Source organism: Symphalangus syndactylus, chromosome 8 (assembly GCF_028878055.3).
Source record: "Symphalangus syndactylus isolate Jambi chromosome 8, NHGRI_mSymSyn1-v2.1_pri, whole genome shotgun sequence".
Taxonomy (NCBI): domain Eukaryota; kingdom Metazoa; phylum Chordata; class Mammalia; order Primates; family Hylobatidae; genus Symphalangus; species Symphalangus syndactylus.
In genome coordinates, this window is record NC_072430.2 from 73,441,739 (window position 1) to 73,464,822 (window position 23,084).

General features: G+C 41.9%; 1 protein-coding gene across 9 annotated transcripts in view; it reads left to right on the forward strand.

Moving 5' to 3' along the window:
• Positions 1 to 5,590: 5,590 nt before the first annotated feature.
• PPIG (peptidylprolyl isomerase G) overlaps positions 5,591 to 23,084 on the forward strand; it is a 53,045-nt gene continuing 35,551 nt past the window's right edge. Inside the window, exon 1 of one of the 9 annotated variants that reach the window (XM_063644694.1) lies at positions 5,591 to 5,750. The gene's annotated coding sequence lies outside the window, so the exon portion shown is untranslated. Of the gene's footprint in view, positions 5,751 to 5,813; positions 6,160 to 23,084 lie in introns of those variants that run through there. The other 8 variants (XM_055289637.2, XM_063644695.1, XM_063644691.1 and 5 more) reach the window with 8 other exon arrangements.

Sequence of the window (23,084 nt, forward strand, 5' to 3'; positions counted from 1 at the left end):
GTCTTCACGGAACACTAACATCAGACTTTGGAGAAATAATCTACAGGAAAAATGTAACCCCACAGAAACATTAACCATAAACCCCGCAAAAAGGAAAAAAATCTTGAAAGTCATGGCCAGGACACCGACAGAGTTGGGCTCCGTGGCGGCGACTGCATGATTGGCAGAGCCTGTGGGAGTCCACTATTGTCAGTCAGTCTGTCCAGTGGTCCATGCCTCAGAGCTCAGACAACCACCTGCACCCAACCTCATGCCTGTAGCAAATGATGCCAATGCAGCAAATGCAATTGGGCAGCTGGGACATGTCTAGCTTCTGGATGCTCACTTCCTGACAGCTGGCGGCCCACACTTTTTTTTTTTTTAAACAGCTTTACTGAGATTTAATTTACATCCCATAAAATTCACCCATTTAAAGTGTACAATTCAATGGCTTTTTAGTATTCACAGAGTTGAGAAATTATCGCTCACATTTAGAACATTTTCGTAACTCCAAAAAGAAACCCTGTAACCATTAGCAGTCACTCCCCATGTCTCCCTCACCCCCTCCTGTCCTCCAATACTCTAGACAACCACTAATCCCAGACAATAATTTTGTACAGCACTGATTTGGGTTGCTTGGAACTAGATCAACTGATAATAGATTTGAGATGAAGGTAATCTGAATGCACAGCATAGAAGGGGTTTTCAAACAAATGTGAGAAAAACATAGAGATGAAACAGCATGATCTGAGTCATTGCCTTCCGGTCAAAAAACACCAGGAACACATATAGTTAAACAAAGTTGGGTTTATTGACTGGTTGCAATGAAGTAGGCTGTACCCTAAGAGGTGTCTCAATAAGAAGGTGTTAGAAAGATGTCATTATAGCATTTAGTCTTGGCCAGGCACAGTGGCTTACACCCGTAATCCCAGCACTTTGGGAGACTGAGACAGGCAGATCACTTGAGGTCAGGAGTTCGAGACCACCTTGGCCAACATGGTGAAACCCCATCTCTACCAAAAATACAAAAATTAGCCGAGCATGGAGGCACATCCTTATAATCCCAGCTACTTGGGAGGCTGAGGTGGGAGGATCACTTGAACCCGGGAGGCAGAGGTTGCAATGAGCCAAGATTGCACCACTGCACTCCAGCCTGGGAAACAGAGCGAGACTGTCCTGAAAAAACAAAAATTTTTTTTAGCTTTGTGTTAAGGGATTTTGGAGAGCTTTAGAGTGGTTTCTCTAGATTGGATGCTGTGAGTAAGCAAGGGTAATTCCATTTTAATAATCTTGATCTAGAAGGCAGGAAGAATGAACTGAGGTTAAAGCTGTAATTGATAAAGAAACAGCAGCCATTCATATTAGCAAGGATAGATGGATATTTCATGTTTTTTTTTGTTTTGTTTTGTTTTGTTTTTGTTTTGTTTTGTCTCACTCTGTCGCCAAGGCTGGAGAGCAGTGGCGTGATCTCAGCTCAATGCAAGCTCTGCCTCCCAGGTTCACGCCATTCTCCTGCCTCAGCCTCCCAAGTAGCTGGGACTACAGGCGCCCGTCACCACACCTGGCTAATTTTTTGTATTTTTAGTAGAGACAGGGTTTCACCGTGTTAGCCAGGATGGTCTCGATCTCCTGACCTTGTGATCTGCCCGCCTTGGCCTCCCAAAGTGCTGGGATTACAGGCGTGAGCCACCGTGCCCGGCCGATGTTTGGTCATTTTTATAGTTCGTACAGTGTTCTTGTTTTTGTCTGAAACAAGATTATGGAAGTGTCTGGTTTTTTCCTTGATCCATCACAATCAGAGAATGGCACGCTTTTTAAAAAAACTAAACACACTATTGGTGATACAGCAGACAACTATTAATAGAACAAACAATAGCTTGTTGTTGATCAATGGGTAGAAACAAAAAGTTTTATTACTCTAAAGTAAAAGTCACAGGTAAAGTAAAGGTTAATTGCAGTAGCCCAGCCAACCTACCTCCCTTCTTCTGGTATCAAATCCCATTCCTCATACTACGATGACTGAAATGATCCAGGCTAGGCCATATCTAATACTTTAGGCCCACAGCCTATTAGATTGGTAGTGGTATCTGGTGTAACACATAAAGACAAACATCACTGATTTAACCCACAAAATTTAATTTATCAGTCATACCACATTCCAATGTGGATATCCCTAGTCAGTGGAAGAGGACTTTTCTCCAAACAGAGATTCAGGGAAGTAGACCTCTTCCATAGGCCCTTCCCCAGGGCCTTAGAACATTCTGGTTCAGGTGACAAAACAGGAAGAGAGGGAATGGAGAAGGCACAGCACTTCACAAACATTTTGGCCTGGATGTCCACTCACTTTCCACTGACACAAAGTATTTTTTATTTTATTTTATTTTATTTTATTTTATTTTTATTTATTTTGAGACGGAGTCTTGCTCTGTCACCCAGGCTAGAGTGCAGTGGCGTAATCTTGGCTCACTGCAACCTCCACCTCCTGGGTTCAAGCGATTCTCCTGCCTCAGCCTCCCGAGTGGCTGGGATTACAGGTGCCCACCACTGTGCCCAGCTAATTTTTGTATTTTTAGTAGAGCTGGGGTTTCACCGTCTTGGCCAGGCTGGTCTCAAACTTCTGACCTCGTGATCCACCCACCTCAGTCTCCAAAAGTGCTGGGATTACAGGCATGAGCCACCACGCCCAGCCCCAAAAAGCATTTTTAAATCCTTACCTATGGGATAATAAATGTTGTTTCAAGTCACTAAGATACAAGGGGACAGCTAAAAAATGTATTTCTTATCAGGACACTTTCCAGTGACACCCCTTACTATGTAAGTGGGAGTACAAATTTTGGAGCTGTTACTGCTATCCTAATAAAATACTTCTCTGGCATTTGATGATTTTGGCTGGCAGAAACTCAGATCCTTATGATGTGAGGTCATCACTGGGTGAGGTGGTACATACCTGTAGTCCCAGCTACTCTGGAGACTAAGGTGGGAGAATCTCTTGACTCCAGGAGTTCAAGTCCATCCTGAGCAACATAGTGAGACCCTGACTCTAAAAAGAAAAAGAAAAAAAAATGAAGCTATGTAGAATTAGACAAGTGAAAAGTTCCATGATAATCAGTCTATTCTTTCTTCTCTGTGTTAGTTATCCCTTGCTGTGTGACAAAATCATCCCAAAACTTAGTGGCTTAAACAACACTTATTTATATATACATACACTTATTTATACATATATACACGTATATACACACACACATACATATATATGTGTGTATATATGTATATATACACGTATATAGTATATGTATACATACACACACTAGGATAATAAATATATATATATATGGAAACTACAGGATAATAAATGTTGTTTATTATATATACTACACATACAGTATCCTTCCATTTATTTATTTTTATTTAACTTTTAAGTTGTCGGGTACATGTGCAGGTTTGTTACAGAGGTAAACTTGTGTAATGGGGGTTTGTTGTACAGAATATTTCATCACCCAGGTATTAAGTCTAGGACCCATTAGTTATTTTTCCTGATCCTTTCCCTTCTCCCACTGTCTACACTCTGATAGGCCCCAGTGTGTATCGTGCCCCTCTATGTCTTCATATGTTCTCATCATTTAGCTCCCATTTGTAAGTGAGAACATGCAGTACTTGGTTTTCTGTTTCTGCATTAGTTTGCTAAGGATAATGGTCTCCAGCTCCATCCATGTTCCTGCAAAAGGCATGAGATCATTCTTTTTCACGGCTGCATAGTATTCCATGGTGTATATGTACCACATTTTCTTTTTTTTTTTTTTTTGAGACGGAGTCTCGCTTTTTCACCTAGGCTGAAGTGCAGTGGCGCAATCTCGGCTCACTGCAAGCTCCGCTTCCCGAGTTCACGCCATTCTCCTGCCTCAGCCTCTCTGAGTAGCTGGGACTACAGGCATCCGCCACCACGCCCGGCTAATTTTTTTGTATTTTTAGTAGAGATGGGGTTTCACCGTGGTCTCGATCTCCTGACCTCGTGATCCACCCGCCTCGGCCTCCCAAAGTGCTGGGATTACAAGCGTGAGCTACCGCGCCCAGCCATGTACCACATTTTCTTTATCAAGTCTACCATTGATGGACATTTAGGTTGATTCCATGTCTTTGCTATTGTGAATAGTGTGGCAATGAACATACATATGTGTATGTCTTTATAACAGAACAACTTATATTCCTTTGGGTATATACTCAGTAATGGGATTGCTGGGTCAAATGGTATTTCTGCCTCTAGGTTTTTGAGGAATCACCACACTGTCTTCCACAATAGTTGAATTCATTTAAACTCCCACCAGCACTGTAAAATGTTCCTTTTTCTCCACAACCTCACCAGCACCTGTTATTTTTTGACTTTTTAATAATAGCCATTCTGACTGGTATGAGACAATATCTCACTGCGGTTTTGATTTGCATTTTTCTGATGATTGGTGGTGTTGAGCTTTTTCATTATGATTGTTGGCTGCATGTATGTCTTCTTTTGAAAAGCGTTGGCTGGGCATGGTGGCTCACGCCTGTAATCCCAGCACTTTGGGAGGTCAAGGAGGGTGGATCACCTGAGGTCAGGAGTTTGAGACCAGCCTGACCTACATGGAGAAACTCTGTCTCTACTAAAAATACAAAAAATTAGCTGGGCCCGTCTGTGGCCCAGGGGTTGGGGACCCGTTTTAAGGTATTGCAGAATTGTTCCCCCCACACATAGCAAAGTGTAAATCCATTTAATCTCTGAACTGTCTAAAGATGAATATGCTGCTGCTCTCCTGCAATAAAGGGCAATGACTTAAAAGGGGTGGGGGTGGAGAGGCAGAAATGTCCTCTGTTTTACTGCTATGTAAAACTGGTCAAGCCCCATAGATGCACCACCACATGCCTAACTGTTGTTGATAATTAATTTACCTGATGCAAATAAGTGAAAAATTTAAATGATCATAATTTACGTTGTCTTTAAACGACAGAACAATTTAAGTTCTCTAGTTAGCTAGTTCCTTTAAAACACACCCCACATACCTACCAGAATCACTACCCATCCCCCCACCCAAACAGCAATGGTTATTTATTTCTAACATAATCCGGGGACCCTTGCCCCTTAAAATAATTAAATAATATATGCTATATTTTCTCTAGAAGGCACTAGATTTGGCATCAAAAGACTTGCTTTGGTATTCAAGAACAGTGTGTTTGAGGAGGAGGCATTTATCTTCCCTGAGCCTCAATTTCTTTATCTGTAAAACAACAAAGAACATCAAAACTCTTTGTAATTTCTTCCTCTTTCCTCAAATAACACTTTGCTCATTACTGCGTTTTTAGAACTTACATCCTAGCGTTAAGTGGAAGCTTAACCGGAAGCTCCATGAAGGTAGGCCTTCCTTTCTGATAACCTAGCGTAAGATCAATAAATGTTTATTAAATGAAGCACTTTACTTCACGAAGGATATGACATTTTAATGGTTACAAGCGTTCCCAGTCAACGCATCCAGAAAGCATTACGCTACCTATAAACTAGGGATTTAAAAGGAACCCAAATCCTAGAAGTCCTAGGAGGGCGTGGTGACGCAAGCAAGTGAACGCTGGCCGATGCTGACAACCCAATCCTGACGCGCTTCCGGTGCGACGCTGTCCCTCCACGCCAGGACTGAGTTGTGGGGGAGGGAGGCGGTTAGCGGGCTTTAGCGCCTTTTCTGGCGGCGGTAGATTTGAAGCGCTTCAAAGGACCGGACCCAGACAAGAGGAAAACTCTACCGGTGCAGGTAAGTGGTGTGAGGCTTATGTTGTTCTGGCGGCGTCATTTCAGCAGTCCCTGGATACGAAAGCGGGAAGGGCCTGGGAAGAGGGGCGGAGCCGGCGCGGCTGACCGGGTTGGGTTAACCGTCTCTCCCTCGAGGTATCGGGGCTGCTTGGGCCCAGAGGAGGTCCCTGAGGACCGCAGCAGTGCCTTTGCCGCTGTTGCAGTAGGAGAAGGCTTGCAGTCGAGACCCGGGGCCTGGGGACGGTCCTTCCTCTGCCAGCCCCCGCCCTCCCTACTCAGGCGCACACCTCCCTCACTGACGCATTTTGCCGCACAAGCTGTAACATGGCGGCAGCGACTGCGGCCTGAACTCTGGGGAGCCGGGTTGATTTTTAAAGCTTCAAAATCCCAAGACTGAGCACTGTTGCGGGGTAGGTGGCGGGACTGGTGGGTAAGGGGGAGACAGCCTGACGTCCTGTCAGGCTAGGGTTGGAGAGTGGCGGGCGAAGAGCCTGAATCATAGGGATTAAAATTAAAGACTAGCTTTCCTCCTCTTTCGACCTTTTCCTCTCACAGCACACTGGCTGTCGTGCAGTTAAGTGGCAGAGGCCACTTTGTTAAGCATTTTTCTAAAGCTCAAGTCCAGGGTCTTGAGCTCTCGCGAAGTTCTCCCGTGTTTCGGAGGAGCTGTGAGCTGCGCAGTCCTTTTAGGAGGAGATAATTACTCTTTAGGAGGAAGATGATGATTTCGGAGCTCAGTATGCCTGAAGGGGAAGTATGCTAATTTGGCTCTTGGTTAGTCTTTTTTTTTTTTTTCTTTTTGAGACGGAGTCTCGCTCTGTCGCCTAGGCTGGAGTGCAGTGGCGCGATCTTGGCTCACTGCAACCTCCGCCTCCCGGGTTCAAGTGATTCTTCTGCCTCAGCCTCCCAAGTAGCTGGGACTACAGGCACGTGCCACCATGCCCGGCTAATTTTTTGTGTTTTTAGTAGAGACGGGTTTTCACCGTGTTAGCCAGGATGGTCGATCTCCTGACCTCGTGATCCGCCCACCTCGGCCTCCCAAAGTGTTGGGATTACAGGCGAGAGCCACCGCGCCCGGCTAGCTCATGTTTAGTCTTAAGGAGCAAAGTCTAGATGTGCTGGCAAGGAGTATGCACAATCGTTTTGAAAATGCTATAAAAGCACCATTTTGTGCGTTGATTTTAATTTCTTCCCACGATAGCCCTTTCTGTGTGTAACCAACATTTTGCGGTAGTGAACACAAATACAAAAGTATTTGCTTTTATAGTTTGGTACTAACATAGTTGTCCAAAGAACAATTAGATGTTTTAGAAATTAGGGGGGCCTGATATTAACTTTCAGTAGCTAAAACCAGGAAAAAAAAAGACTGAGTGTGTGTCGGTCACACACACGTTTTTGTCTGTGTATTCCCATTTGGTAACAGGATGGCCGGTAATTGCTACTTCGTAACAATGACGGGTGGGGGGGTGAACATTTTATAAATTTTGAAATCGTGCTATAAAATCCAGAAAAGATACATTTAGAATGGCTGCTTCTCTCATGTTTTTAATATATCCTGAAAATTTACCCGTTTTAGCACTCCCCTTTTTTTTTACGTTAACCAATTGGGACGGAATTATTTCTGTAACAAATTACATGGTTCTGTGACTTAAACAAGAGTTCATTGTACGTTGTTTCACTATTTCTTTATGATTCAGAATTATTGATGCTCTGAGATCCTATAGGGTCTTGTAGTAGGATTCTGCGCACTTGAATTGTTGGTTTCCTTTTTAAGGCTTTTCTCTTCTCTGCAGGCAGTTGTCAGGGTTGCCTTCCCCTGCTGTCAGGAGTGTATAAGTATGTAAACTTCTTAGGTTAGAAAAATTTGGACTTTCTGGCCCAATCATCTTTCTGAGCTTCAGTTTCTTCACCTACCTGCAAAATGACATTTTGATCTCTACCTTCCATCAACTATGGGCTTGAAAATTAAATACTCAGCTTTGTTAAAATTGTGCGTGAAATTGGCTTTCGTTAACTCAGTGGTTCCTTTATGGGTGAAGAGTGTTCATTACATTTATTTTTAACCATATAGTCGATGTACTGTGGTGCTTATTATTGTGGTCTTGCAGTATTGGTGACTTCTACATATTTTTGATATTTTGCCTTAAATTAGATTTTCTGTGAGGCAGCATCCTCTTCTTTATACAAAGGGAAAGTGGAAGCCATTCCTAATAAAGTACTTGTATTAGGACACTATCTCGGGTTAATTCTTTAAATAATAGTTGCCCCTTTTAGTTAGGCTTTTTTCCTTCTTATTAGTTTATAAATAGAGTATTTAAACATAATTATAAAGTATTGTCTATTTTTAGAATCCCAGTGTACTAAGATGTCATGAAGGAATACATAGATAATTAATGCAAGTGACCTGAAGAGTTTGTTGCAAGTATTTCTGTTGCATTGCATGCTTTTTGCTTTTATTTATTTATTTATTTTTCAGACAGAGTCTTGCTCTGTCGCCCAGGCTGTAGTGCAGTGGCATGATCTCAGCTCACTGCAACCTCCACCTCCTGAGCTGAAGCGATTCTCGCGCCTCAGCCTCCCTAGTAGCTGGGAGTACAGGCACCCACCACCACACCGGGTAATTTTTATATTTTTAGTAGAGAAGGGGTTTCACCATGTTGGCTACGCTGGTCTCAAATTCCTGACCTCAAGTAATCCATCCGCCTCCGCCTCCCAAAGTGCTGGGATTATAGGCGTGAGCCACTGTGCACTGTGCCCAGCCTGCCTTTTGCTTTTTTTTTTTTTTTGAGACAAGAGTCTCGCTCTCTTGCCCAGACTGGAGTGCAGTGGCATGATCTGGGCTCACTGCAACCTCTGCCTCCCGGGTTCAAGTGGTTCTTCTGCTTCAGCCTCCTGAGTAGCTGGGATTACAGGCATGTGCCACCACACCCAGCTAATTTTTGTGTTTTTTATAGAGATAGGGTTTCACCATGTTGGTTAGGCTGGTCCCAAACTCCTGACCTCATGATCTGCCCGCCTTGGCCTCCCAAAGTGCTGGTATTACAGGCGTGAGCCACCGTGCCCAGCCCTTTTTGCTTTTAATGTTAGGACTAAACTTCAAGTTTCATGTTGCTTAAGTGTCGGTGAGTTTCCCTGGTTTAATGCATAAATGGTCACCATAAGAACTCGGTATTTTTATTTCTGTAGGGCAAACTTGCATCTTGAAATTTTTTTTTTTTTTTTTTTTTGAGACGGAGTCTCGCTCTGTCGCCCAGGCTGGAGTGCAGTGGCGCAATCTCGGCTCACTGCAAGCTCCGCCTCCCAGGTTCCCGCCATTCTCCTGCCTCAGCCTCTCCGAGTAGCTGGGACTACAGGCGCCAGCCACCACGCCCGGCTAATTTTTTGTATTTTTAGTAGAGACGGGGTTTCACCGTGGTCTCGATCTCCTGACCTCGTGATCCGCCCGCCTCGGCCTCCCATAGTGCTGGGATTACAAGCGTGAGCCACCGCGCCCGGCCCGCATCTTGAAATTTACTACAGACAGTATTCAGGGAAAACTGCTGTTATTGGGAGTTTATACTTCTAGCAGCAGACAAGAAAACTTTTGAACTTTGTTTTAGAATAATGGCTTAAAATGATCACACACTTACTGAAATTTGATTATATAACACTTACTTATAAATATAAACATCGATCTTTTATATTAGAATGATTGTTTTAAAAACGAATGATGGCCGGGGGTGGTGGCTCACGCCTGTAATCCCAGCACTTTGGGAGGCCGAGGTGGGTGGATCACCTGAGGTCGGGAGTTCCAGACCAGCCTGACCAACATGGAGAAACCCCGTCTCTGCGTCTCTACTTAGAATACAAAAATTAGCCGTGGCACATGCCTGTAATCCCAACTACTCGGGAGGCTGAGGCAGGAAATCGCTTGAACCCGGGAGGTGGAGGTTGCGGTGAGCTGAGATCACGCCATTGCACTGCAGCCTGGGAAACGAGCGAAACTCCATCTCAAAAAATTAAAAATAAAAATAAAAACATGAATGATTCCTTAACTCGTTTTAAAAATGAATGAAGCGTATTTGTGTGTGGTGTGTATATACTAAGCTCTTGTTATTGTGTACATTTTAGCTTCAGGTTTATTTATAATTAAAGCATTGAATCATGGTTATATGGTGAAAAGTAATATTAAGCCGTTATGTGGAACATTTGTGAGTAAACTAGTTTTTACCGTGAAGTTGTAGAAAGTACTAAATCAGAACTTTTGCTTTTTTCCATTTGTGAACTTGAGCCACTCATTTCATCTCTTTTGTCCTCTTGTTCTTGATCTATAAAATCAGAAGATTGGATCAGGTTATCTCTTAGAGTTCCTTGAAACTCCTAATGTTCTTATTTTTTTATGTAGGAATTATTCGATTGAGTAATGGGGTTAGAACTGGGTGTATATATGTATATATCTTTGAAAACAGTGGGGGTAAATTTTTTTTCTTGTTTTTGGTTTTCGTAAATTTATTATTATAAGAACTTAGGTAAGGCCGAGCACGGTGGCTCACACCTGTAATCCCGACACTTTGGGAGGCCGAGGTGGGTGGATCACCTGAGGTCGGGAGCTCAAGACCAGCCTGAGGAACATGAAGAAACCCTGTCTCTACTAAAAATACAAATTTAGCCGGGCATGGTGGCGCATGCCTGTAATCCCAGCTACTCTGAGACTGAGGCAGGAGAATCGCTTGAACCCAGGAGGCGGAGGTTGCGGTGAGCCAAGATCGCGCCATTGCACTTCAGCCTGGGCACAAGAACGAAACTCCCTCTCAAAAAAAAAAAAAAAAAAAAAAAACTTAGATAATTGCAAGTACAACATTAAGAGTATTAGCCATGAGTTCCCAGTTAGTATTAGCTTTTGTAGTTTGGTACTGTTTGTAGTTTGGTACTGACATAGATGTATTATATTTTTATGTCTCTCAGATCGTATATATAGTAAGTGCTTAATATCCTTATTTAACACTGAATTAGGCAACATTATGGGTTATCTTTGTAAGTTTTCTAGAGGATTTAAGAATTTCAGAAGTGTCTATACACTGTTAATCATGTTGCTACCAGTGCAGTGGTTTGCATCAGGGTGGTTTGTGTCCATCAGAAACATCAGTGGAAGGGACACTATATGAAATAGCATAATTGTCCTTCCTGACACTCACCTTAGAATGTTAGCTTGTTTCTACTTTATTCATTAGCAACTTGGCATTTGTAAATATACTGAAATGTTTTTGATGTGGTGCATTTTCATTTCTCATTTGATCTATATGAACTACATTAAGAGTAGGCTAAAGAGGCTAGTAGGAATGTTAAGTTACTTTCCTTGAAAGTAATATTAAAGATCTGCTATAGTTTTAATTAATTTAACTTACATGATTTCACTTAAGAGGTGGAAATCTTATAAATTGTCTCCTGTTTCATCAAATTTAGCAGGTAAGAATAATTCTTTCTTGGTTGTAAACTGAAGTGGATTCTGGTTTTGGGTTTTTTTGGGGGGGGGGTTGTTTTTTTGGGAAACAAAACACTTCCTAGTAGATCTAGGGAATGGGTTCTGTTTCAGTTGTGGAGGAGGCAGAGAGGATGATTACTGGTGGTAGGTTCTGGGAGAATTTACTGACTACAGATGTATGTTAGCAATATCCCCATTTAAGAAGCAAGCAGTCTGGGCGCGGTGGCCCATGCCTGTAGTCCCAACACTTTGGGAGGCTGAGGCAGGCGGATCACCTGCGATTGGGAGTTTGAGACCAGTCTGACCAACATGGAGAAACCCCGTCTCTACTAAAAATACAAAATTAGCCGGGTGTGCTGGCTCATTCCTGTAATCCCAGCTACTCGGGAGGCTGAGGCAGGAGAATCTCTTGAACCTGGGAGGCAGAAGTTGTGGTGAGCCGAGATTGCACCATTGCACTCCAGCCTGGACAACGAGCGAAACTCTGTCTCAACAACGACAACAACCAAAAAAAAAGAAAAGAAAGAAAAGAAAAAAGAAGCAAGCAGTACATGTTTAAGAGGATAGGCACTGGATTATAATAGAGTCTAGATCTGTTCATGCCTCAATTAACATTCTTTTTATTTGATAACATCACTGTGTTTGGTGTTGAAGATACAAAGGTTTCAAATTGGTGGAGTGATAAGAGAGTAACATTTAACAAGGGAGGATCATTTAAACCTTAGAAAGTCAGGGCCTGGACCGGTGGCTCATGCCTGTAATCCCAGCACTTTGGGAGGCCAAGGCGGGCAGATCACGAGGTCAGGAGATCGAGACCATCCTGGCTAACACGGTGAAACCCCATCTCTACTAAAAAAAAAAATACAAAAAATTAGCCGGGCGTGGTGGCGGGTGCCTGTAGTCCCAGCTACTCGGGAGGCTGAGGCAGAAGAATGGCGTGAACTCGGGAGGTGGAGCTTGCAGTGAGCCGAGGTCCCGCCACTGCACTCCAACCTGGGCGACAGAGCGAGACTCCCTCTCAGAAAAACAAACGAACAAACGGACCTTAGAGAGTCAGCGTGAAGTTCCCAGAGAGTGAACTCTGGCTAACTAATTATCTGGCTAATTTGCATTTTAAAGGACACACGGGAATCAGTGGGGAGAATCCTAAGGGGCAGAGACTTGCTTGGCATCTTAATCGTTAAAAATAATTTACTCAGACTAGGCAATATATCTACAAAAAAATTTTTAAAAATTAGCTGGAGGTGGTGGCTCACGCCTGTAGTCCCAGCTACTCGGGAGGCTGAGGTAGGAGGATTGCTTGAGCCACTGCACTCCAGGCTGCGGTGAGCTGTGATCTTACCACTGTTCTCCAGCCTGAGCGGCATAGCGAGACCCTGTCTCTAAAAATAGAATTTACTTTCTATTCTTTCTAGATTAGAAACTCGGTGCTATGCTGACTTCCTCATAATGTGTGAAACTTCCAAATAACTTTTAAATATAATAAAGTTACCGTATGCCTACTTATAAATGCCATGTCCGCTACTATATATTTTAATAATTAGTTGTCTATATTTTTGTCCTCTTTTTCATTTAGTCATGTTATTTTAGGATTAATATGGAAAATAGTTTATGTATGAAACTACAAGAATAAATTTTTTTACATATAAACTGTTTACCTTTTACTGATAGTTTTATGAAATGTATTTGTTGCAGTTTATAAATGATAGCACTTCATGATATTTTTAAATTGTATTACCTTATTATTGAAATACAGAAGTGACTATATTGTTGATAAATATTAAAAATAACATTTAATCACCTGCATAGAAAAAACAAGAATATAATAAAAGTATTAAAAGCTATAGCTAAGTTTTAGAATTTTGTGCATTTTGTATGATTAATTTTTTTCAGTGAGCTTATTAGCCTTATTGCTTATCTTATTAAAAATGTATTTTCATTATGATGAAAAAAGTAGATTCAGTATATTATACTTAAATTTCTGAAGGAGTCAAGCAGGTGAGGTAAGTACATGAGGTCAAGTAGACAATAAATTTTAACAGCTAATAAGCAATAGCTAGAACTAGGTCAAACTAGAACATATATATGTTATCTATTGGGAGCAGACTATGCTGATTGCTGTGTAGAAATGGGGCACAGTGCCAGATACGGTGATTTTTTTTTTTTTTTCAAGAAAAATTTGTCTGGATTTTAGCTGTAGTTCATACTGAACAAATTTGCAGCAAACAAATCACGCACAGACTACTACTACTACACTGAAAATTTTGATTATATTCTAGTATTTTTAGGCAATTCATGATTTGTGTGTGTTTTTTTTTTTTTTTTTTTTTTTTTTTGACAGAGTCTCACTCTGTTGGCCAGGCTGGAGTGTAGTGGCATGATGACTGCTCACTGCAGCCCCAACTTCCTGGGCTCAAATGATCCTCCCACCGCAGCCTCCCAAATAGCTGGGACCACAGGCCTGTGTCATCACACCCAGCTAGTTTTCATATTTTTTTTTATAGAGATGGGGTCTTGCTGTTGCCCAGGTTGGTCATGGATATTTTATTTAAAATTATAAGGGCTTAATTTTCCCCTGAATCGTATTTTTGGTATCTCCCAGCATTATTTTTTCTCTTTACTTTTACTTGAAAAAAAATGAGCCGGGCGCGGTGGCTCACACTTGTAATCCCAGCGCTTTGGGAGGCCGAGGCAGGCGGATCACGAGGTCAGGAGATCGAGACCACGGTGAAACCCCGTCTCTACTAAAAATACAAAAAATTAGCTGGGCATGGTGGCGGGCGCCTGTGGTCCCAGCTACTCGGACAGGCTGAGGCAGGAGAATGGCGTGAACCCGGGAGGCAGAGCTTGCAGTGAGCCGAGATTGCGCCACTGCACTCCAGCCTGGGTGGCAGAGCGAGACTCCGTCTCAAAAAAAAAGAAAAAAAAGAAAGAAAAATTGACCAGATGCTTGTCTTACTGCATCTGGTTACAGATTTCTTTTTCCTTTTTTTTTTTGAGATGGATTCTCACTCTGTCACTCAGGCTGGAGCGCAGTGGCGCGAACTGGGCTCACTGCAAGCTCCGCCTCCCGGGTTCACGCCATTCTGCATCAGCCTTCTGAGTAGCTGGGACTACAGGCGCCCGCCACCACACCCAGCTAATTTTTTGTATTTTTAGTGGAGACGGGGTTTCACCGTGTTAGCCAGGATGGTCTCGATCTCCTGGCCTCGTGATCCGCACGCCTCGGCCTCCCAAAGTGCTGGGATTATAGGCATGAGCCACCACGCCTGGCCTATTCATTTTTATAGTAAGTTTTTTCGGTGTCTTAAAAGTTACCCTTTTCTTAATTTTTAATTTTTGTGGGTACGTAGTAGGTATATTTATGGGTACATGAGATATTTTGATACAGGCATGCAATGCATAATGATCACATTAGACTGAATGGAGTATCCGTCTTCTCAAGCATTTATCCTTTTCATTACAAACAATCCAGTTATACTCTTTATGTTTAAATATACAATTAAATTTTTTTTAGTATCGTTAGTCACCCCATTGTGCTAGCAAACACTAGGTTTTATTTATTCTTAACTATTTTTTTGCACCCATTAACCATCCTCACTTCCAGCCCCCATTACCCTCTCAAGTGTCTAGTAACCATCTCTCTAGTCTCTTATGTCCAAGAGTTCAATTGTTTAAATTTTTAATTCCCACAAATAAGCGAGAACATGTGAAGTTTGTCCTTCTGTGCCTGGCTTATTTTACTTACTATAATGACCTTCCAGTTCCATCCATGTTGTTGCAAATGACAGGATCTTATTCTTTTTAATGGTTAAATAGTACTCTGTTGTGTATATGTATCACAGTTTTTTGTTTTGTTTTGTTTTTTGTTTTTGAGACTGAGTTTCGCTCTTGTTGCCCAGGCTGGAGTGCAGTGGCGCGATCTCGGCTCACTGCAAGCTCCGCCTCCCGGGTTCAAGCGATTCTCCTGCCTCAGCCTTCCCGAGTAGCTGGGATTACAGGCATGCGCCACTACGCCCAGCTAATTTTGTATTTTTAGTAGAGATGGGGTTTCTCCATGTTGGTCGGGCTGGTCTTGAGCTCCCGACCTCAGATGATCTACCCGCCTCGGCCTCCCAAAGTGCTGGGATTACAGGCGAGAGCCACTGCGCCCGGCCTTTTTGTTTGTTTTTTTGAGACGGAGTCTCACTCTTGCCCAGGCTGGAGTGCAGTGGTGCGATCTTGGCTCACTGCAGACTGTCTGCCCCCTGGGTTCCAGAAATTTTCCTGCCTCAGCCTCCCAGGTAGCTGGGATTACAGGCACACGCCACCACGCCCTGTGAATTTTTGTATTTTTAGTAGAGATGGGGTTTCACCATGTTGGCCAGGCTGTTCTGGAACTCCTGACCTCAAGTGATCCCCCTGCCTCAGCCTTCCAAAGTGCTGGGATTACAGGCATGAGCCTTCGCACCCGGTCGAAAATTGTGTTTTGAGTGGCCTAAACCCCCAGATCCCAGGGAAACTTTGGCCTTAGGGAAAAGCAGATGGTGCCAGCAGAAAGCTCACCTCACCTCCTTCAGACTGCGCAGTGAGGCAGGAAAGCGGAGAACTTTCTTGTAACACTCAGCAGCCTGAAGGGCCTCACTCCCCATGAAACCTAAAGAAAACTGAAGACTTGAAGGCTCCAGGAGTCACGTCATGCAGCAGTCCCCCAACAGTGTCTGCCTTTGGAACCACCCAACCAGCACTAATACCTCTCCTGGTCCATTTTTTTTCTGAGACGGAGTCTTACTCTGTTGCCCAGGCTGGAGTGTTGTGGTGCAGTCTCAGCTCACTGCAACCTCTGCTTCCCGGGTTTAAGCGATTCTCCTGCCTCAGCCTCCTGAGAGTAGCTGGGACTACAGGCATGCGCCATTACGCTCAGCTCAGTTTTGTGTTTTTAGTAGAGACGGGATTTCACCATGTTGGCCAGGGTGGTCTTGAACTCCTGACCTCAGGTAATCTGCCCACCTTCGCCTCCCAAAGTGCGGAGATTACAGGCGGGAGCCACCACACCCAGCCCACATATTCTTTATCTGGTAATCTGTTGATAGATATTTAAGTTACTTCTAAATCTTGGATATTGTGAATAGTGCTGCAGTAAACATAGGAGTGAAGATATCTCGATATGTGATTTCCTTTCTTTTGAGTATATACCTAGGATGGGATATGTTATAATAATTTTTAATAGATAATATATTCATGTGGCATAAAATTGAAAATATGAGGTTATAAAGTGAAAAATCTTAGCCCTCTTTTCCAGTTACCGATTTTTTTCTCTCCCTAGATGCCTTTTTGTTAAGCAAATACATACTTGTAAAATTTAATTTAATTTTGTTTTTGGAGATGGTCTGAGGCTGGAGTGCAGTGATGCTACCATAGCTCACTGCAGCCTCGAAATCCTGGGCTGAAAGAGTCCTCCCACCTGATCCTCCTGAGTAGCTAGGACTACAGGTGCACGCCACCATGCCTGGCCCCACTTTCGTTTTTCTCTCTTTTTTTTCTTTTCTTCTTCTTCTTCTTCTTCTTTTTTTTTTTTTTTTTTGAGACAGTCTCACTCTGTCATCCAGGCTGGAATGCAGTGGTGCAATTTTGGCTCACCACGACCTCCCCATCCTGAGTTCAAGCAATTCTGTGCCTCAACCTCCCGAGTAGCTGGGACTACAGGCGTGTGCCACCACACCCGGCTAATTATTTATATTTTTAGTAAAGACAGGGTTTCGCCATGTTGGCCAGGCTGCTCTCAAACTCCTGATCTCAGGTGATCCACCTGCCTTGACCTCCCAAAGTGCTGGGATTACAGGCATGAGCCACCACGCCCAGCTCTCTCTTATTTTAAAAATATACAAAGACAGTATATCATACACACTTCTGTACCTTGCTTGTTTGTTTGAAGTAGAAACAAAGTTCTCCCTATGTTTCCCAGGCTGGTGTTTCAATCCTCCTGCCTCAGCCTTCCTAAGTGCTGGGATTATAAGCATGAGCCACCATGCCTGGGCGACCTTTTTTTTTTTTTTTTGATACAGGGTCCCACTCTGTCGCCCAACTTCAAGTGCCATGGCACAATCTCAGCTCACTGCAACCTCCGCATCCTGGGCCCAAATGATCCTCCTGCCTCAGCCTCCCAGGTAGCTGGGACTACAGGCATGGGCCACCATGCCCAGCTAATTTTTGTATTTTCTGTAGAGACGGTTTTGCCATGTTGCCCAGGCTGGTCTCAAACTCCTGGACTCAAGCAATCCACCTGTCTCAGCCTTCTAAAGTGTAAGCCACCGCATCTAGCCTTTTATTTTCTTTTTCTTTTTTTTTTTTTTTTTGGAGAGTAGTCTTGCTCTGTCGCCCAGACTGGAGTGCAGTGGTGCGACCTCGGCACACTGCAAGCTCCGCCTCCCAGGTTCATGCCTTTCTCCTGCCTCAGCCTCCCGAGTAGCTGGGACTACAGGCGCCCACCACCACGTCTGGCTTATTTTTTTGTATTTTTAGTGGAGACGGGGTTTCATCGTGTTAGCCAGGATGGTCTCAGTCTCCTGACCTCCTGATCCGCCCGCCTCGGCCTCCCAAAGTGCTGGGATTACAGCCTTGAGCCACCGTGCCTGGCTTATTTTCTTTTTCATTTAACAAAATAAGTTAACGTTTACAGATTTTAGGAAATAGTTCTCCCTATCTTGGAGACAGCAGTACGTGAACAGATTCCTCATTCTTTCTAATAGCTTTGTACTTTCTACAGGTATACAATGGTATACCTGATTTATATTTATTAAATTATTTTGTATTATAGATCATAAATTATATGTACATTAAGTTATAAATATATTTATATAAATAAAGGTAAATATTTATGTTTATATAAATAAAAGTAAACATTTATATTTAAATATAGGTAAATATTTATATTTATATAAATACAGGTTTATATTTCTATAACCTATCCCTCCTTGATGGACATTTAGGTTTACAGCCTTTTACTACTACAAATTATGGTACATTGAATAACCTTGCACGTATGTTATTTTGCGAATGTGTAAGGATGTACATAAAGTAAATTCCTAGAAGTGGAATTACTGAGTCAGAGAGCCTTAAATGCATTTGTAATATGGATATTTGTTGTCAAATTGGCAATCAAGTAATTCTATCAGTTTATCCCTTTACCAGCAGCAACAATGAATGAGGTCAACATTTTTTGTCAATCCAGTTGGTGAAAAAATGTTACCTTTGTAATTTTGATATGTAAGATTATGATTTCTCATAGATAGTATTTCATTTCATGGGGATATTTTTTAAGTAATTCTTACTCCTGTACAATTATCTTTATTCATGTGGCATTTAACACATTTTTTTCATGTTATTTTAAAAAGCTTATTTTCTTAGGCAGTCCATCACAAACTAATTTACTTAACTATTGTGTTAGACATTTAAGTTGTTTGTGCTTACTGTTATTAAAAAAAAAAAAAGCCAAGGACTGTTTTATTTTAAATGGTTGCCTTTACAGATATTCCAGTACATAGAATTAGTAAAATGTTAAAAGGTACAATGAATGTGAATATATTCAAGATTCTTGGTCTGTAATGCCAAGTTGCTTATCAAAACTGCTGGTGCCTTTTATGTTTTTTTTTTTGTTATTTCGCTTTTTGTGAATTCTCTGCTCATATACCGTTAGGCGTCCTTTGAGCTTTAATTTGATAGACGGACAGTGAAAGGTTTTGGTTGTCAACAGTGACTGATATTTAATAGGGCAAGGGTTGCTTAAGGTTCTGCAGTGAGCTGGAAAGCCCTACTCAATGAATTGCCCTAGTGCCCCCATTCCTAAGCACTGCTTAAGAAAATTAATATTCTCAGCAACTACGACAATGTATTTTCCCCAATTTTTTTCTTTTTAATTTCACATAGACAAATAGAAATAATTTTTTTCATAAGTTCAAATCTGTTTATCTCCATTATTTACTTCATTAGTGAATCTAAAAAGCTGCTTCATATCCAGGGTTCAGGTAAATATTCGCAAGTACTTTTCTTAGTTTCTATTTTGTGGGGAGGTACACATTTTGTGAGAGGGAAAAAAAAGTCTTTTTTTTTTTTTTTGAAACGGGGTCTCACTCTGTCACCCAGGCTAGAGTACAGTGGCTTGATCTTGGCTCACTGCACCCTCCGCCTCCCTGGCTCAATTGATCTTCCCACCTCAGCGTCTCCAGTAGCTGGGACTACAGGCATGTGCCACCATGCCTAATTTTTGTATTTTTTGTGAAGACAGGGTTTTGCCATGTTGCCCAGGCTGGTCTCGAACTGCTGGACTTAAGCAATCTGCCTGCTTCCGCCTCCCAAAGTGCCGGGATTACAGGTGTGAGCCACTGCTCCTGGCCTCCTAAGCTCTTTATTTATTTTTTTTTTTGAGACGGAGTCTCGCTCTGTCACCCAGGCTGGAGTGCAGTGGCATGATCTCGGCTCACTGCAAGCTCTGCCTGCCGCGTTCACGCCATTCTCCTGCCTCAGCCTCTCCGAGTAGCTGGGACTACAGGTGTCCACCACCATGCCCGGCTAATTTTTTTGTATTTTTAGTAGAGACGGGGTTTCACCGTGGTCTCGATCTCCTGACCTCGTGATCCGCCTGCCTCGGCCTCCCAAAGTGCTGGGATTACAAGCGTGAGCCACTGCGCCTGGACTTCTAAGCTCTTTAAATGTTAAACAGCAGCACTAGTTAAGCACCTCTTATCCAAAATGCTTTGGACCATATTATTGCGGATTTCTGATTTTTTCAGATTTTGCAATGTTTGCAATATACTTACCAGTTGAACCTTCCAATTCTGAAAATCCAAAATGCTCCAATGAGCATTTCCTTTGGGTGTCTTTTTGGCACTCAAAAAATTTCAGATTTGGGGTTTTCAGATTTGGGATGCTCAGTCATGATGTAGTAATCATGACAGTGAGACGCTTTAAAAATGTCATTGAAAAACAAAAGCAAAAATAAGAAAAAAGAAACAATATATAATTGAAGATTTAAATTACATGCTTACCTGAGTTTCTTTCATAAGTCTGCTGTATAAAACCTAGGAAATGCAAAAACTAAAATAAAAATCACCTGTAACTCATTTACTTAGAGATAGACTCAATGTTTTCATTTATTTCCTATTTGTTTTACTGTGCAGATATATTTTAAACTTTTATCAATTTTAAGTTGGAAAACTAATACATGAACATATTCTTATTGCAAAAATTCAAACCTTGTATGTAAAGCTGAAGGCCCCCGATGACTTCCGTTCCTAGAATCAGTCCCTTTTGCAGAGATTCTGTGAGGGGTTTGGTATATATAGTATTCTCAAGATCTCTCTTTGTAGAAATAGGGTATTATTTTATGGTGTTAAAAGAAATACTTATGTACAATTTACTTTTTTGTTTCTTTTGAACTAAACAATAGGTTTCTTGGCTTGTGTTATAATGAAACTGCCATATAGTATTTTTTTTTTTTTGAGCCAGAGTCTCGCTCTGTCGCCCAGGCTGGAGTGCAATGGCGCAATCTCGGCTCACTGCAAGCTCCGCCTCCTGGGTTCACGCCATTCTCCTGCCTCAGCCTCTCCGAGTAGCTGGGACTACAGGCGCCCGCCACCATGCCCGGCTAATTTTTTTTTTTTGTATTTTTAGTAGAGACGGGGTTTCACCATGGTCTCGATCTCCTGAGCTCGTGATCCGCCCGCCTCAGCCTCCCAAAGTGCTGGGATTACAAGCCTGAGCCACCGCACCCGGCCAGTGCCATATAGCATTAAATAGCATTTTATACCGTAATTTGTTCAGTTTCTCCCCTATTGTAAGATATTTTGAGTGTTTCCATTTTTTTTATTGTTACTGCAATTTTGCATTCTCACTTAATGCCTATCCTCTCACATTTATTCATTCATTTAATAAATACTGATTTCTTGTCATATGCCAAGCACTGTTTGAGCACTAAGAATTGAGAAGGGAGTAAGACTGAAAATTCAGGTTTATCACATCATGGAATTTATATTCTAGTGAGAGTCGATGGATATAAAAATTGAATACCAATTAGCAATAAATGCTTGGAAGAAAAATAAAGCAGAATAGGAGGATGTAAAGTGTTAGGAGGATGTAAATTGTTAGGAGGATGAGAGCTCCTTTATTGAATACAGTAGACTAGGAATGGGCCTCTATGAGAAGGTGATACTTGAGCAACAAGGGGATGAACCATGTGAAGATGGTTTGAGAGCATTCCAGGTGGAGGGAACAGCAAATGTAAAGGAACTGATGAAAGAGTAGGCTGTTGGGTGGCAGTCGGGGGGAACAAGCAGGATACCAATATAGTTGAAATAAAGTGAGGAAAATATTAGAAGATGTTAGGAAATGAAAGTTGAGGAAAATGTCTAGAGGTGAACATTAGCGAAAATATTTAGAGCTGTATAATTGAAATTACAGTAGCCACAGGCCACATGTGCTTTTTGAGCACTTGAAATGTGGCTAGTCTAAATTGAGATATGCTTCAAGGATAAAATACACACTGGATTTCCAAAGACTTGTACAAAAAAAAAAATCTCAGTAACATTTTTTGTTTATTATATTTTGAAGTGGTAATAGTTTGGACGTACAAGTTGAACATCACTAATCTGAAAATCTGAGGTACGAAATGGAAACTTTTTGAGCATCACAATTGAAAATTTCACACATAAGTACTTAATACAAACTTTGTTTCATGCACAAAATTATTTTTTAAATTTTATAAAATTACACATACAATTCAGGCTATATGCATAAGGTATGTTTGAAATATAAATGAATTTTGTGTTTAAACTGTGTCCCATCCCCAGGATATCTCGTGTATGCAAATATTCCAAAATTCAAAAAAAAATCTGAAACACTTCTGGTCCCAAGCATTTCCTATAAAGGATATTCAATCTGTACATACTGAGTTAAATAGAATATATTAAAATTAGCCTGTTTTTTGTTTGATTGTTTGAGACTGAGTCTCGCTCTGTCCCCCAGGCTGGAGTGCAGTGCTGCAGTCTTGGCTCACTGCAACCTCTACCTCCCGGGCTCAAGCAGTTCTTCTGCCTCAGCCTCCTGAGTAGCTGGGATTACAGGCACCCACCACCGCAGCCAGCTAATTTTTGTATTTTTAATAGAGATGGGGTTTCACTATGTTGGTCAGGCTGGTCTCGAACTCCTGACCCTGATCCGCCCACCTCAGCCCCCCAAAGTACTGGGATTACAGGCGTGAGCCACCGCACCCAGCCCAAAATTAGCTTGTTTTTGTTTGTCAAAATGTGGCTACTGAAAAATTTTATACCTGGGTGGCTCATGTTTTTATTGAGCAGTGCTGGTCTAGAGCCTTAAAATCCATGCTAAAACTTTTCAGATGAATGGTAAGATAGTTTTAGGCAGGAGAAGGATATGGTAAGATTGTTTTAAAAGAATCATTCCACTCTGGCTATTTTGTGGAGAAGAGGCAGTACAGAATTAGGAGTAAAATAAGAGAAACCAGTTAGGAGGCTATTGGAATAGCCTAGGTAGGAAATGATAATGGTAAAGGTAATGAGAACTTTTGGGATAATTTTTGAAGCTAGAGCCAAATTACCTTCCTAATGGTTTGGATAATGAGGTATGAGGGAAAGTGGAACCGAAGATGACCCCCAGGTTTTCAGCCTCAGCAGCTGGCTTGGACAATGATAATGTTTACTGAGTATTCAAGGAAATGGAGTTAGAAGATTAAAGAGTTTTGTCTTAGATATATTAATTATTTTTAATGAAGTAAATTTTTATTGAAATATAGCATAGCATACATAGCATATGAAACTGTCATTTTTTGAGTCCATCATTTTGGATACTATTTACACTTAGTGCCTTTGTTTCTTCTACGCT